The sequence below is a fragment of the Equus asinus genome, chromosome 5 (assembly GCF_041296235.1).
Source record: "Equus asinus isolate D_3611 breed Donkey chromosome 5, EquAss-T2T_v2, whole genome shotgun sequence".
NCBI lineage: Eukaryota > Metazoa > Chordata > Mammalia > Perissodactyla > Equidae > Equus > Equus asinus.
In genome coordinates, this window is record NC_091794.1 from 20,873,810 (window position 1) to 20,891,129 (window position 17,320).

Below are 17,320 nucleotides of genomic sequence, written 5' to 3' on the forward strand. Positions count from 1 at the left end.
TTGGAATGGAATTCTGTTATGTACAAAATGTGTGATTTACAGTCCGTGGGGCTGGAGAAAAAAGTAGATGCTGAATCCTCTTTATTAAAATAGCAACCGAAAAGAAGTGCTTGGAAAAAGAGAGGGGGTGGAGCCTGGGGAGGGAGATGGTGCCGTTCACCATACCTTACCGTTGGCTTCGCTGGATATGTGGAAGGTCTGGGGGATCAGAGAGATATTTTGGGAATATAGGTGGATTTTCTTTGGGTCAGTGTTTCCCAAACTCTGATCTTTATAAATAACCTTCTATCAGCCACAGTCCATCAAAAAACAGATGGTGTGCTCAAACTGGGCATTTTGAGAATTTAGCAATAAAACTATTTACAAAAGTGTTAGTAGGGGGGCTGGCCCCGTGGCCGAGTGGTTAAGTCTGTGCGCTCCGCTGCAGGCGGCCCAGTGTTTCGTTGGTTCGAATCCTGGGCACGGACATGGCACTGCTCGTCAAGCCACGCTGGGGCAGCGTCCCACATGCTACAACTAGAAGGACCCACAATGAAGAATATAAAACTATGTACTGGGGGGCTTTGGGGAGAAAAAGGAAAAAATAAAATCTTAAAAAAAAAAAAGTGTTAGTAGGGAGCGGGGAGACCACAAGGTATGGTGCTGTTCCCTGGGGCAAGGGGCAGTGGGAGCTGCTACTCCCCTAGGTCTGAAGAGGCAAGAGGAAGGAGCACCAGAATCTGGAGACAGAGAGGGCTTCGGGACTTTTAATCAAGGGACACAGTCACTGGGCAGTGATCCTGCAGGGGGTGTCCCGGGAAACAGATTCTCCAGCCTCATTCTTCTTTCCTCCTGCATTCTCCTGTTGGTGCTCCCCATTGAGTGACTCCAACCAGAAGCCAAAAGGCAAGAGGCACGTTTATGTGGCCGGGGTATAAAGCAGGGCCGAGAAGGGTGGAGAATGGGTGGGGTGGGGCTGGGGAACAAACAGAGAACTCTGGCCTCCACCTTCACCACTTTCTCCACGGCCGGGTACAGTCTGGATTCTTCCATACTTAATGGTTTTCTTTAACTCTTTAAAATCGTTTTAACCATTTTTAAGCGTACAATTCAATAGTATTAAGTACATTCACATTGCTGTACAATGATCATCATTATCCATCTCCAGAACTTTTCATCAGCCAAACTCAAACTCTGTACCCATTAAGCAATAACTCCCCATTGCCCCTCCCTGGTAACCACTATTCTATTTTCTGTCCATGAAGACTACTCTTCCAGAATATCTTACACAATCATACAATATCTGTCCCTTTGTATCTGGCTTATTTCACTTAGCATAATGTGTTCGAATTTCATCCAGGTTGTAGCATGTGTCGGAATATCCTTCCTTTTTAAGACTAATATTCTATTGCACGTCTAAATCACATTTTGTTTTTCAATTCATCCATCATTGGACACTTGGGTTGCTTCCACTTATTGGCTATTGTAAATAATATTGCCATGAACATGGGTGTGCAAATATCTGTTCCAGAGTTTTTTTAAACTTCAGTAAATGCGCTTTGGAAGGAGACTGCTGACTTGCTAATGTTTTCCAGGCAGGGTGGGTGATGTAAACAACAGGCCGCAATTGGTCCCTCTGGGCCGAGCCACCCAGGTCACCAGCGAGGAAGCTTCGGCCTTTGTGCAGGCTGTGAAATGCAACCAAAGGACAGGTGACACAACGTGAATCCTCACATGCAAGCTTTACTTTCTGCACCGGCCACCACAGTCAGTAGGAGAATAACCAGATGTCTGAAGAACCTTCTGCAGGCTTGGAGTTCTTTTTTTGTTCAAAACCCCAAACCTGTCTTTCCGTGACTCCACCCAGATTCCCGGCAAGAACCTCCCTAGAGACCCTGATCTGTATTAGGCTGCCTTTCCTGTGCTTTCAGCTTCCTATCGTTGGAACATGGTCATCATCCTGGGAGACATTGCTCAGCACAGAGTTCTTGCTAGAATTCCCTGCTGCTTGTTGCTTTTCTTCAAAGTGTATATAAATTATCTTATGCTTCTGTGATCAAACCCGTGCAATGTGATGCTGATGCTGATTGGTCTTACCCCGACCTGACCTGCTTTTCCTGTCATCCTTTCAGTTTTGCTTTTGGGCACAGCCCTGTGATTTTTCACCAACATCTTCTTACTTTAAAGCCCTATTAAACTCTCCCACGTTTTATTTTGCTCCCATCGGAGACTTTGGGTCATTATCTTAAATGGAAAACTAGTCTCCTTTATTATAAATTAATCCTAAAAATAAATACAATGAGAATATAATGTTTAGAATTCTAACTAGAGAGCATGGGCGCTGACGGCTCTATGCCCCAGGCCTGTCTTTTCCTTATTAAAAAGGGAAGATTAGCAGGTATGAGAGAGCTGTCAAAAATGTATCAACACCAAAGAGAGACTTTCTTCCATATGCAATCAGTGGATTGAAAAAAAATTAAAACATGAATAACTCTTTCACCATGAGAGTTGACATTATTTAATGCTGGGTGTAAGTGCTACTCAAACCATCTGGCCCAGGGCTCCACGGCCCACACTTTGGGAAACCCGGCTTTAAGGAAGTGAGATGTGCGGGGGTTAGGAAAAAGGGAGAGGTAACAAGGAACTCTGCTTGGTGGCAGGGCAAGGCAGAGCGTGGGTCTCCCCTCCACACCTAGGTCGTTCACAACCTCTACTGAGATCTTTCCATGAAGAGAGACTATCGCTGAAGTAATTCAACCCAACAGTCAGATTCACTGCCAAGTGCAAGGCGCTGTGCAAAGTGTCACAGGGAATAATAAAAAATAATGAACCAGACTCAGCGCCTGCCCTCAGGGTTTCCAGACCCCTCCTCTCTCTGGTGACTCTACTCTGAACATGTTGTTTGTCCCACAATCCCAGGACTGGGGTCGACATTCCAAGCCTTACTCCCACAGAGTACACCAGGAGTACAATTTCTCATGGTCTTCATTATAATCCTCCATTAATTTAGCTCAAAAGTCACTTTAGGGTTAACTACGATTCTTCAACTTGTAAAAATATGTATTCTTATTAATCCAGCTTGCCTTCTTTCTTGGGGATTGATTTTTTTGAACATGAAGGAACTTTGCATGTAACCCAATTCAGTTACATATTGTTGTGGTCTCTCCAAATTGTCAGGAATTTTTCATGTCCTGATTTTATCCTTAAAAATATTTAGCTGTCCCTCCAAGCTTTACATCATTTTTATATATATTTACTATATATATATAATATATATGACTTTTTATAAATTCCTTTTTTATATCTATATCCAACAACTTGAAAGGAGAAGGTCAAGGGTAGAGCCCTACTTCTAGAAGCATCCTTGAGACTGATGAGTACTCTGGGTCTGAAGTTTCACATGTATTTCTAACTCATGTTTTTCTTGAATACTTACATATTATGAGAAAAGTTTCAATACTTTATATCTACAATGATACCCCGATTTGAGAGAGAGAGCTAGGGAGACACAATACGATTAATTTAGTTTTAGGATGATTTAATTCCCAGGAACCCATGCAGGTTCCTAGTAATTGCTACTTCATTTCCTAAATATATACAAGCCACGTTTTGAGGGGTTTGTCCTGGACTTTGCTGTGAGTTAACATCCAACGTCCTGATCTCTAATTTCAGGAATCTCTGCTCTCTCTCTTTTTAGTTACTGGAGCGAATGTATCCACTCACGTCTTCTAACTCTCTTCTCTTTGGGATTATTTAGAAATTACTGAGCAAAGACCCCAGTCACCCCTAAGGTCTTTCTAAAGCAAGATTGTAGTTCAGAGTCTGGGGACCAGGATTCATTTAAAGCAGCTGGGTGATCTCTTCTCAATCTTGGTCTTCATATTAATTTCCCCCCAAATCCATCCCACTTACTATATGTATATTTTAAATTACAAAAGCAATACATGTTCATTTTAAAAACTCAAACTGTAGACGTATAGTTACCATGGCCCTGAGGTAATCAATGTTAATAGCTTGGTGTATGTGCTTCTACACATTTCTCCATGGTAATACAAATAGGTATGCACAAAGTTGTTTTTTTGTTTTCGGGCTTCTTAACACAAATGAAATCATAGCACATGTCCCATGTCTTCTCACACAAGGGAAACAATAGAAAAAATAAACAAATGGGATTTCATCAGACTAAAGAGCTTCTTCAAGGCAAGGGAAAACAGGATTGAAACGAAAAAACAACCCACTAATTGGGAAAAAATATTTACAAGTTATATATCCAACAAACGGTTAATCTCCATGATATATAAAGAACTCACACAGCTCAACAACAAAAAATCAAACAACTCGATCAAAAAAATGGGCAGGGGACATGAACAGACATTTCTCCAAAGAAGATATACAGATGGCCAATAGACACATGAAAAGATGCTCGTCATCACTAATCATCAAGGAAATGCAAATCAAAATTACACTAAGATATCACCTTACACCTGTTAGAATGGCAAAAATAACCAAAACAAAAAGTGACAAATGTTGGAGAGGTTGTGGAGAAAAAGGAACCCTCATACACTGTTGGTGGGAATGCAAACTGGTGCAGCCACTATGGAAAAAAGTATGGAGAATTCTCAAAAAATTAAAAATAGAAATGCCATATGACCCAGCCATCCCACTACTGGGTATCTATCCAAAGAACTTGAAATCAGCAATTCCAAAAGTCCCATGCACCCCTCTGTTCATTGCAGCATTATTTACAATAGCCAAGATGAGGAAGCAACCTAAGTGCCCATCAACCGATGATTGGATAAAGAAGATATGGTGTATATATATATACAATGGAATACTACTCAGCCATAAAAAAGGATAAAATTGTCCCATTCACAACAACATGGATGGATCTTGAGGGTATTATGTTAGGCGAAATAAGCCAAGTAGAGAAAGATGAACTCTGTATGACTCCACTCATAGATGGATGTTAAACATGTAGACAAAGAGAACTGATTGGTGGTTACCAGGGGAAACGGGGGGTGGGGGGAGGGCACAAAGGGTGAAGGGGTGCACCTACAACATGACTGACAATAATGCACAACTGAAATTTCACAGGGCTGTAAACTATCATAATCTTAATAAACAGTAAAAAAATAATTAAATCATAGCACATGTGTCACTCTGCAATTTTCCTTTGTCACTTAACAATGATATCATGAATATCCCTCCTGATAGTATACATAGATCTAATTTATTCACTGGATGTATAATATTCCACAGTATGGATATGCTATAATTTAGCCAGCCATTTTCTTTGTGATAAATATTAAGATTATTTCAAGTTATTTTCAACTACAAATGATGCTGCAGTAAACGTTTTTGTACATCTATGCTCATACTGGTGCCTTCATTTCTATACGATAGATTTTCCTGGTGAGACTTGCTAGGTCGACACATATATCAAAATGTTAGTAATACTGGATTGCTTTCCAAAAATGTCATACTAATCCACATACGCTGACAATGGTTGAAAGAAATTGCTTCCTTGCAATTATTTATTCAAGTTTTTGTCTCCCTAAGTTAAGTAACCCAAGTTGGTAAATTTCTTTTCTGGAGTTACCATGTGTGGTTCAAGCGGTTTCAAGCTGGCCGACCAGTCACCCATCTATGATGCTAGAATGACGTTTTCCTTCAGAAGCATAGGGGCCTGAGGTTTTATTACCTTTTTAAAATGGACGTTCATTCAGACACAGGAGTCTTCCCAGCAACAAAACTCCCTAGGGGTGAGTTACGATGAACATTTTAAAACAAGCCTTGCTAATGCTTTTTATGATTATAAAATTAACTCATTTAAAAAATTTCAGCCCATATAGACGGTTATGAAAGAGAAAGTGAAAAGCTGAAACTTCCTGAGCATTTAGTATGCCCCGGGTAGTGTCTTAATCTCTTTATATAAATTACTTGACATAATCCCCCCAAAAGTTCCCTGTATTACTTCATTTGACACATAAGAAAACTGAGGGACAGGGAAACAAAGCAACTTGCCCATTGTTGTGCAGCTAACAACGGGTGCAATCAGGATTCACACCAAGTCATCTGACTCTGGAGTCTGGGCTGTCTCTCACCACGTTATACTGGTTAATTAACCGGCTCAGATTGGTTTCTAGTACTTAGATGTCTTAACAGAAATGTCTTATCTAAATAGGGATCTCCTCAGTCTGGCCCCACTCAGCCTAACTAAAATTACCTGCCTTTTCACCCAGGGTGCTGAAGCCAGTATCCTCCTAAAACATCCGTGTGGACAATGTCACCTCCAGGCCTTTGCGCCTGCTGCCCCCTCTTTCCCCTTTTAGATTACACCAGTCATTCAGGGTCCACTTGCAGTTCTATCTTCTCCAGGAAGTCTGGCCACCCATACGCCATTTCAGTCAGTATCTACACTGCTTTCCAGGAGGTGAGTAGCTTATTTGCCTGTACATCAGGCTTCTATGATGAGATTGTAGGGTCCTCAAAGGCAGGGACTGCGGTTTCTCATTCTCTGTGTCCTCCACATTGTGAGCATGCAGTAGAAGCTCCTTGAATTGAATTAAAGACAGTGTTCCAATGATGTGGACAAAGGCAAGGAGAGAAGATCAGGCTCAGAGAGGCTTAGTTCTAAAGGAAGGATTGGCATCTTTTCATAAGTTTCAGGAATGGCCTTCATTTATTCGTCTTGTTTTAAAATTTCACTGGCAGTGTTGCATTTTAACCTTTAAAAATCTCTACAGGTTGTATATAAAGAAAACTATATTGAAACATAAAACTTCCCAAATTGCTGAATTCTCACCTAGCCTTTGGTCTCCTTGTTGAGTGGTCGTAAGTGACATTCTGAAAGTGACATATACTGCTTCCCCCAGCCTTAAACACACTTCTGACTTCACTCTTGGGCACACCTAGGCCTTAGGATGACCACCACAGCCCTGCCCGTACCCTAGAGGAGGTTGGTTTCTTCTTCTTAGAGGTGTGCTTGGAGGTGATGGAATTATCCCCGTGCCTGAGTCCTTCCATGCCCCTGTGAAGGCCCTGACATCCCCCCCATCCTCACTATTCACCCTCTCACTTATGAAGCCACACCTGCTTGCTTTATATGGCCATTCAGTGTCCCAACAACATCCCAAACTCATTCCACCCAAAATCATATGAATATCTCACCCATATTGTTCCTCTTCATGGTAATAGCTACCACCCTCGTCCGATATCCAGGCTTGAAGCTTGAGTCCTCTTTGACTCAGAACATCATGGGGCTCAAAAAAAAAAAAAAAGGCCATTTCCCTCCCTTCTCTCAATACCTGATTTACACTCAGACACTGTGTCTCTCAGTTTCTTCAAAATGTGTCTGGCATCTGTCCCTTCCCGTCTACGCCCTCGTACGCGTATTAAGGCCCTGGATTTGGCACCAACCTCTGAACTGGCATCTTTTCCTCCTGCTTCTTTCCCCTCTAAGCCACTCTGCTTACCTGTGCCATACAGTTCCTTCTACAAGCTCTTTAAACTTACTCTCCTGCTCCGAAATTTCCACTGGGTTCTCCTGATCTCCTTAAAAATAAGACTTTCCTTCCCTTCTTAACCTGGAATTCAGGAACTTCTGGGGCTAGACCTTTATCTTTCTTTTCTGATTTCTTTCCTACTCTTTCCCAAAAGAAATTCTTAGCCCTTGCTAGGTTGATTTACTATAATAATTATTATTGTGTTCTTTAAACAGCCCATGTATGTTAGTCATCAAGCCACAGAGTGTCAGAGAAAACCAAGGCCCAGAAAGATCAAGGGAATTGCCCAAAGCCAAACAGCCCCTAGGGAAGAGCACCTCTGCTCTCTCTCGTTTATATGGCCTGAACTGCTCTTCTACGGGGTTTTAATAACTCTAAGTGACTCTTCATTACATGAGAAGGCGAGCTTTCATAACTTTTTGAAGATAAACAAGGGACAGTGTTTATCTGGAAGTAAATTCCTGCTGCTGCCTTGAAGCTTGGGTCTCTAACATCTATCCAGGCCTAAGTCAGTAGAGATATTCTTATTTTGGACAAAACTGGAGGGTGAAGAAGTGGAAAGAGATCTAGTAAATCACCTGGGAAGGGCAGTCCAATATGTGGACACCCTTTTCACAGCACTGGGGTCAGAGAGACTCAACTGAAAATGCCCCTTCTCTCTCTCAGCCACCAGCCCTCTCACAGTGTCCACTCAGCCCTCCTGGTTTGGACTTGAAACTCAATCTACCCCAACCTCAAGATCACCCCCTTTGACTCTCAACCCAGTGTTCAATTCAGAAGCTGTCCTCTGCTATATTTCTTATCTGGAGAGTACAGGGAAATGAGTGAAACTAGACACAAGCAATCACAAACCCAGAATGTCCGTTCACTCATTCAGCAAACCTTGACTGTAAGCTTGCTACGTACCAGGAACTATTCCAACGGCAACCCTCTTGATAATAACTGCAATGTATCGAAGGCTTGCTATGTGCCAGGCATGGTTTTAAGTGCTTTAGTATATTGTATATATATAATATATTGTATATATAACATAGTGAAGTCTCACAATAAGCCCATGAGATAGGTTCTTTTTTTTATTGCCATTTTACACACGAGCAAGCTGAGGTGCAGAGCAGTTAAGTAACTAGACACCGAATGACACATAGCTATGTGGCAGAGCTGGAATTTGAACCCAGCAGTCTAGCTCCAGAGCTTTGTATTCCTAACCCTACACTATGTTCACAGAGCACCCTAACCCAACGTCTACTTATGTCATCCCCATCTCTTTTTTAAAAAAATAATTTAACAAACATTTACTGGTAATGGCAAGGCATCTGGCCACGTGCTAGGTGCTGAGAACACAAATACAAATAAGACGAGAAGAACTATTTTCTTCAGAAGCTCACACGTTAGTAGGATAACAATAAAAAGAGCTATCCTGTGCCAATGTTGGTGGCCTATAATTCTCTTCAAAATACTTCAGCATAGACAGTGTGATAAAGGAGTCACCTGTAGTCACCATTCTAGGAATGTTAGATCAATTATCCAAATTAGGAATAAGTACCCTAGGGGCAGACGTCTGACACTTCATCCAAAGTTCACAATCCAGAGGCAGCTACTATACCATAATCACTTCACCCCTCTTCATGTCCTCATGGCCCCATCCCAACCGTCAGAATCCCAGGGGAGATTTTACAACTGCAGATTCTAAGGCCAGGGTCCTCAGAAATTCAGTTTTAACTGGTTTTCTCTGGGCTCAGTTTTATATATATACTTTTTCATTATGGAACATTTCAAACACATACGAAAATCAGGAAGATAGAATAATGAATCTCCATGTACCCATCATCCAGCTTCAAGAATTATCAACTCTCATTGCTGTCTTGTCTATGGCACTGGTATTTTTTTTTTTAAATTGACACCTGAGCTAACATCTGTTGCCAATCTTCTTTTTTTTATTCTTCTCCCCAAAGCCCCCCAGTACATAGTTGTATATTCTAGTTGTGAGTGCCTCTGGTTGTGCTATGTGGGATGCCACCTTAGCATGGCCTGATGAGTGGTGCCATGTCTGCGCCCAGGATCCGAACTGGCAAAATCCTGGGCTGCCAAAGCAGAGTGTGCGAACTTAACCACTCGGCCATGGGGCTGGCTCTGGCATTGGTATTTTTTAAAAACTTCCCAGTTTATTTTAATATGCAGCCAGGATTAAGAATCACTGCTCTAAACAAATGATTATAGTGGGATCACTGCAAACATAGAAGTATGTACCAGATATAGCGGAAGCAGGGAGGGGAATGATGAACTCTGACCTCTGAGGGAAAAGGGAGGATTTCTATGACTCCTCGTTGGGTCCTGGGTGTCCAGGGCTCAGCCATCCCAATGGCAGCCCTGATGTCTGGACCCCCAGCAGAGGTGCTTCTCTAGCTGGGCCTGATCCCAGGCCAAGAACTGGAACCACACGCTCACATACACGAAAAATGAAGGCCTTCTCAAATACATATATATATTTAGTTGCATTAAAGTGGGGTTTACTACATTAGATAAAGTAACAGTGTAAATGTGAGGGTTTAAAAAATATGTTTATGTTTGCGATGAAGAAATGACAGGCGTTAAAAGAATTTAAAAGCTATGGAAGGGAGAAAGGAAGAGAATAGAAGACAAGTGGTGAATAACGAGGACTCAGGTTACAAGAAACAAAATTCAGAGAAAAAAGAAGAAAGCGAATCGGAGGAGTAGCACATGTTTTCCTCTCAGGGAGGAGCAGACGAGAAGCCCGAGCTGTCCATGGGCAGCAGAGGCAGGACATCAGGCCTGAACTCCTCGGAAGGGTCTGGAGAAACCAGACAGAAAGGATCTCCTTCCTCAGTCATAGGAGAGTCAAAGAGAAAGTGTTCTGGCTTGAAGAGGGGGCAGAAGCAAAAGAAAACTGGAAAGCAGAACTAGAAGTCTCTAAAACCCCAAGTGTTAACCTGACCCATGTTGAAATGGTTAGCAGCTGAGTTTAACAAAGATTTAACAATTACCCACTAAATGCCAGGCACGTGACACCATGTGAGGTGCTGGGACCATAGCAATAAGTAAGAACGTGCCCAGCCCTGAAGTGCCTAGAGGAGTCTAGAAAAAGTGATGAAAACTGAGGGAGGTGGCCCCAGAAGACTCTGAGAGTCCTAAAGGGGGCAGGTTAATTCTGACCGGGGTGGTCTAGGTGGTAGGGAGAGAGTGGGAAAGGAGGTGACATTCGTCCTACCCTTGAGGGATGAATAGGATTAGGGGCGGAGTGCCAAGCAGAGGGCAATTCCAGGCCGCGGAGCACACATCAGTTGGAAGTTGATAGCTGGCAATCACGTGCGGACTCCCGGGAAGGATCACGTCAGAGAAGCGAACCAAAAGTGAAATAAAGTCCCATGATCTCCAGGGAAATTTCTGAGTGGGAGACACATTTCAGTGTATGAATTCAATGACAATTAGAAGTGAAACTGCTGAGAGTATTGCTTACACTTCTTCACTCACCAAGATTTGTGGGGGAGTCTACAGGAAATCAGGGTGTCAAGAATGTAAAGGGAAGGAGGTACAGAACCTCCAAGATGGACTCAGTTCCCCCCACCTCCACCCCAGGCAATTCTTCTCCCAGGGTTTCTCACGGGTGTCTGTCTCTCTGTTCCCGTGCCATCATGTGTTCTGGCCCTTGCTACCTCACAACCCCACTGACCATTTCAATGGCCTCAACTGTTCTCCTGGCTTTGTGCACTCTACTCAAGTCACTCAGAACATGAACGTTTGTGAAATAGCCACACTCTGCCAGACTCCATGGTGTGCGCTGAACACAATCTCCCTTAGCACTGCTTTGAGGGCGCCATTTCCCTGCTCACTTCCCACTCCCTTTTGATTAGAGCTCAGATTCCACAGCTGGTCATGAAGAGCCATTAGATATCCTCGTCTCCAGGCACGCCTTCCTTGTCCCTTCTAGCCCTTAGACTTTGATTTAACATTTTTTCTTTCACCTGGATTGCTTCTGCCTTGCCTAACTCTGTCTTTTAAGGCAGAGTTAGACGTCACCTTTTCCATGAACCCCTCCTGATCCCAGAAACAGGAAGTAACACCTTCTGCTGAACTTCTGTAGGTCATGTAGTGGTTCAACCACCATGTAACGCTTTCTACAACAGACTAACGTAAAGCTTATTTGTAAAAATGTCAGGGATCCAGCTTCAGCTTAAACTAATCATGGGCCACAAGAAGGCTATTTACACAAGGGCCTGAGGAGTCTTCTGGGAAAGGATTAATCCTCAAAGGAGTCAGGTCCAGGGAGCTTGACTTAACAAGGCCTTGGTGGGGATGGGGAGGGTGTCTATAACTGGTGTAGCTCCTTTTCTAGATCTCAAGCTCCTTCAGGGCAGATACCATGAATAATTCACTTAGTGAAGAATGTGGTGTACTGCATTGTGTTTGACAGCAGTGGATATTCAGTAAGTATTCAAGAGAGAAAAGAATATTTACTGTCCTCTCCATAGAGCAAATCTGACTATGTGTCAGGCTTCATTGCTGAAAATATGAAGTTATAACCCAAAGGTTTTCTTTTCACACGTGTGGACCTCTAGTGTGGGGTTACTGTAAGAGGTTCATAAATCCTTATCATGCCAAGAATTTTCTGCAGATTGAGTAAATACAATGCTGTGTGCATATATGTAATGCTATGTTTCAAATACATAAAGATATTATTGTGGTTAATTTAAAAAATCCACAAACTTATCTAGAAACCTTCTTGGAATCCAAATGTCTTTTGCTGTTACACATACCATTAGATAATAAAACCACAACTTCTACTATGTATGTTCTGATCCTTTTAAAAACAAACACACACACACTCACATTAAAAGAGGTCCCCCTACCAATGAAATTTTTTTAAAAAGTGGGGCCAGCCTGGTGGCATAGTGGTTAAGTTCATGTGCTCCATTTTGGCGGCCCAGGGTTCATGGGTTTGGATCCCAGGCGCTGACCTATACATGGCTCATGCTGTGGTGGTGTCCCATATATAAAGTGGAGGAAGATTGGCAACAGATGTTAGCTCAGGGCCAATCTTCCTCACCAAATAAATAAATAACGAATAAAAAATAAAGTTAAAAAAAGACATTCTGAATACACATTTTTAAAATCTACCAATAAGTCTAATATACATGTTAAACAATTTCTCAAAATTTAAAAGAGTTCCTCAACCTGAGGAACCTCTGCTATATGCCACATGTGTGTCACACCAGCCCTGCCTGGGCTGTGCTCCAGCTTGAGGGGTGGCACCACACCCGACCTAACATTTCGTCTCAATTTACAGTGTACAATGAGCTTTTTTCTTCTTTGTTTGTTGCTTTATTTATTCTCCACAACAGCCCTCAAGGGTTGACAAGAGAGCTATTAAATTTCTCAAGACTGACAGGGGCCTTCTATTAGGAAATGTACATGGAAGAGACAAAAATCAAACAAGAAAGAAAATAAACACACCATGTAATTTCAGAAAAAATTGAGAAAAGAACATAAGAGCTATATGGGACACACTGAAAAGTTCTGCCAAGCACATAATTGGAATCCTAAAAGGAGAGGAAAGAGAAAATAGGACTCTGAGGACAGTCCAAGCAGGGCAAGGGGACAGAGGGTGATGGTGAGGTGAGGTGGGTATATTTCCTGGGATGGTGATATTTGAGCTGAGAACTGAATGACCAGAAGACGTCAGCCAGGAGAAGGCATGAGCGAAAAGCATTCCAGAGAGAAAAAACAACCGCAAAGGCTGTAATCGAGAAAGAAACAAAGTATGCCTGAAGAATACCAAAAAGACCAGTGTGGCTGAAACACGATGAGTGAGAATAAGAGCCAAGTGAAATATGGTTGGAGACACAGGCAGGTAGGGCCTTGTGGATCCTGCCTAAGCAGCCAGAAGAGTAGGATTCATCGAACATTCCTTTTGCTTCCCCACGTTCCCAGTCCCTTTAATCGACAAAGCACAAAGTTGATTATTAAGTGGGTCCAGGTGACTAGCTCTAGTCGGTGGACTGTGGGCAGAAGTGATTTGTATCATTCCTGGGCCACAGCATCAAAGAGCTAGCACGGGAATGTCAAGCTGTTTTTCTCTTCAGGCGACAAAGCCAGAAGGTCAAAATAGGTTGAATCATTGAGTTGCAACATGAAGACAGTTGCCCTTATGAGTCATACAGACTCTCGGTAGACTTTAAGCAAGAGAGAAATAAACCTTTGTGCTATTAAGACATAACATGCTGATTCTGACTAATATTACATGGTGAGGAGTTTGGATTTTATTCTAAGTGTAATAGGAAGTCATTTGAAATTTTAAGCAAGAGAGTGATGAGATTATATACATGCTTAAATGATCAATTTGCTGTGTGTAGAATAGATTATGAGGAGGAGGAACAGGATAAATCAGGAGACCAGTTATAAGTATTGAAGTTAATCTAGGTGTGAAAAAATGGTGGCTTGAAATCAGTGGCAGAGGAGGTGGTGAGTTGAATTCAGGACATATTTTGAAGATAGAACTAACAAGACTGATGGAAAGACTCCAAGGTTTAAAGATCTCTTCCAAAGAATAGGAAAAAGAGAGAGAGAGAATACTTCCCAACTCCTTTCACAAAGTCAGCATAACCTTGATATCAAAACTTGACAATAATATTACAAGACACATAAATGCAAAAATCCTAAACAAAGTATTTGCAAACCAGGTTCAGAAATACATAAAGTTGAAAATAGATCATAATAAAATTGGATTTGTTCCAGGGATGCAAGTTTGTTTTAACATTCACATATCTAATAATGTAATTCATTAATAGAATAAAGGAGGAAAATAATCTCAATAAATGTAGAAAAGTCATTTGATAAAATTCAACACTCATTCATGATTTTTTAAAAACCCTCTTAGCAAGTGAGGAATAGAACTTCTTTAACCTCATCGGAGTACTATAAAAACCTACTAGTACACATCATACTTAATGGTGAAATACTGAAAACATTTTCCTTAAGGTCAAGTATGAGAGAAGGATGTATTCATCATCCCTTTTATTCATCCCTGTATCTAGATGTCCTGCCCAGTGGAACAGGCACCAAAAGAAAAAGAAGGAGAAAGAGGAACAGGGGGAAGGTACAGTTCAGGAAGGAAGAAATAAAACTCTCATTATTTACAGATGACATAATTGAACCTATGGAAAATCTTGAAGACTCTGTGGAATAATGATTAAAACTGATAAGTGAATTTATCAGGATCACTGGATGGAAGTCGAAGATATAAAGATCAATTATATTTTTATATACCAGCAACAAAAAATTACAAAGTAAAAAAATATTAAATGATAGCATTTACGATAGCATCAAATTCATCAAATACATAGGAATAAATCTAACAAAAGCTATGTAAGGATATCTACATGGAAAACTACAAAACACTGTTGAGAGAAAATTTAAAAACCCAATAAATGAAGTGCTATACTATGTTCATGGATTGAAAAATCAATATTATAAAGATATCAATTCTTTTTTGTTTGTTTGTTTTGGCAGGGAGAGATTGGCCCTGAGCTAACATCTGTTGCCAATCTTCCCCCCTTTATTTTCTCCCCAAAGACCCAGAGCATGGTTGTACATCCTAGTTGTAAGTCCTTCTAGCTCTTCTATGTGAGCTGCTGCCACAGCATGGGTGGTGTGGTTCCATGACCAAGAAACGAACCCAGGCCACTGGAGTGGGAGCACCAAACTTTAACCACTAGCCGTCAGGCTGGCTCAAGATATTAATTCTTTAAATACCTGATTCACAGTATCAATGTAATTCTAAAAAAATTTCCAGCAGAGGTTATATTTTTGTGGAGATTAACCAGCTGACTCTCAAGTTTATATGGAGATACAAAAGGAAAGGCCAAGAATAACAAAAACTTGAAGATGAACAAGGTTTGAAGACCACCAGATATTAAAACTTATTATAAAGCTACAATAATTACCACCAGGTGGTATTGTCAATTGCTAGAAAGATAGGCTAATGGATCAGAAAGATAGGCTAAAAGATCCAAAACCAGACCTACAGATATGTGGACATTTGATTTATGCCAAAGGGGACACTGAACACTAGCAGGGATAGGATAATCATTTCAGTAAGCAGTGCTCTGTCGGATATCCACCGAAAAGTAAATTTGATCCTTACTTCATTCCACACACAAAAATCAAATCCAGGTTGATTGTAGCTCTAACTGGGAAATGTAAAACAATGAAACAGCCAGAAGGTAACAGAAGAACATCTTCAGGGGAGGAAAAGATTTCTTAAACATGGCACAGAAAGCGCTAATGATGGAGGAAAAGATTGATAAATTACTACATTGAAATTAATAACTTATGTTCATCGAAAGACATCATTTAGAGAAAAGAAGACCAGTTACAAAGTGGGAGAATATATTTGAATATATATAAGCAACAATGGACTTTTAACCTGAATATTTAAAGAATTCCTTTAAGTCAATAACCAGAACATACAAACAAATAGAGAAATGGACAAGAACTTGAACAGGTACTTCACAACAGAGGATATCTATATGGCTAATAAAAACACGAAAAGGTACTCAACTTTATTATTTATCAGAGAAATGAAAATTAAAACCACAATGATATGCTGCTACATATGCCCAAATTTCCAAAATGACAGTGCCAATTATTGGGGAGGATGAGAAGCAACTAGAACTCTCATACATCGCTAGTGGGAATGTTAATTGGTACAGGCACTTAGGGAAACTGGCTGTATTTACTATAGTTGAACATATACATACCCAGTGCCTGAGTAATTCCAGCCCTGATTATATGCTCAAGAAATGTATACATATGTGTGTATATGCTTGTGTACAAAAACATATGTTCAAGACTGTTCATACTAGCACTATTTATAATTGCCCCAAGCTAGAGACAACTCAAACGCCCATCAGTAGAAGGGATAAACAAGTTCTGGTGTATTCATACAACAGAGTACTATACAGCAACAAAAATGAACAAACCATTGTGAGAGACAGATGCCTAAGGACTCCCAGCTTTTCCAGCCTCAGCTGTTTGAGTCTGCCCAGACTTGGCCCCAAATACACGTGTGAGGGAGCCTCTGAGATGATCCCAGCCCAGCCACTATCCGAACACAACAGCAGGAGAAACATGGAGCGAGGACAGCCTAGCTGAGCCCAGTCAAGCTGCACATTTAAGAGCAAAATAAATCATCCTGACTATTTTAAGCCACTGTTTTAGGGATGCATGTTATACGGCAGTAGATAACCAGAATATACATTCAAGTACTTAGGGAAAAAATAAAATAGAATGTTAAATTTATAAATCCATTTAAAAATGTTTAAGGAAATTTAATTAGCTAAGTTTGTAAAAATCCCTCTAAAAACTATTGTTTAGCGGCCCGCCTGGTGGTGCAGTGGTTGAGTTCACGTGCTCCGCTTCAGCGGCCGGGAGTTGGCCAGTTCAGATGCTGGGCATGGACCTACACACCGCTCGTCAAGCCATGCTGTGCTGGCATCCCACAGAAGAACTAGAAGGACTTGCAAGTAAGATATACAATTACGTACTGGGGCTTTGGGGAGAAAAAAAGAAAAACAAAGAGGAAGATTGGCAACAGTTGTTAGCTGAGGGCCAATCTTCCTCAAAAAAAAAACCACCATTGTTTATTGCTAGGGTCATAAACAGATCAAGAGATTTGCAAGCTGAACTTAAAAACTTAAGGAAAAACTAGGTTTTTAAATTTCTATTTCCATAAATTGAATCTTAGTTGAAAACAAAAACCCAAATGTCTTGGCTGGCTGACTTCATTGATCCTCTCAGACAGTTGAAAGAAACAACACAGG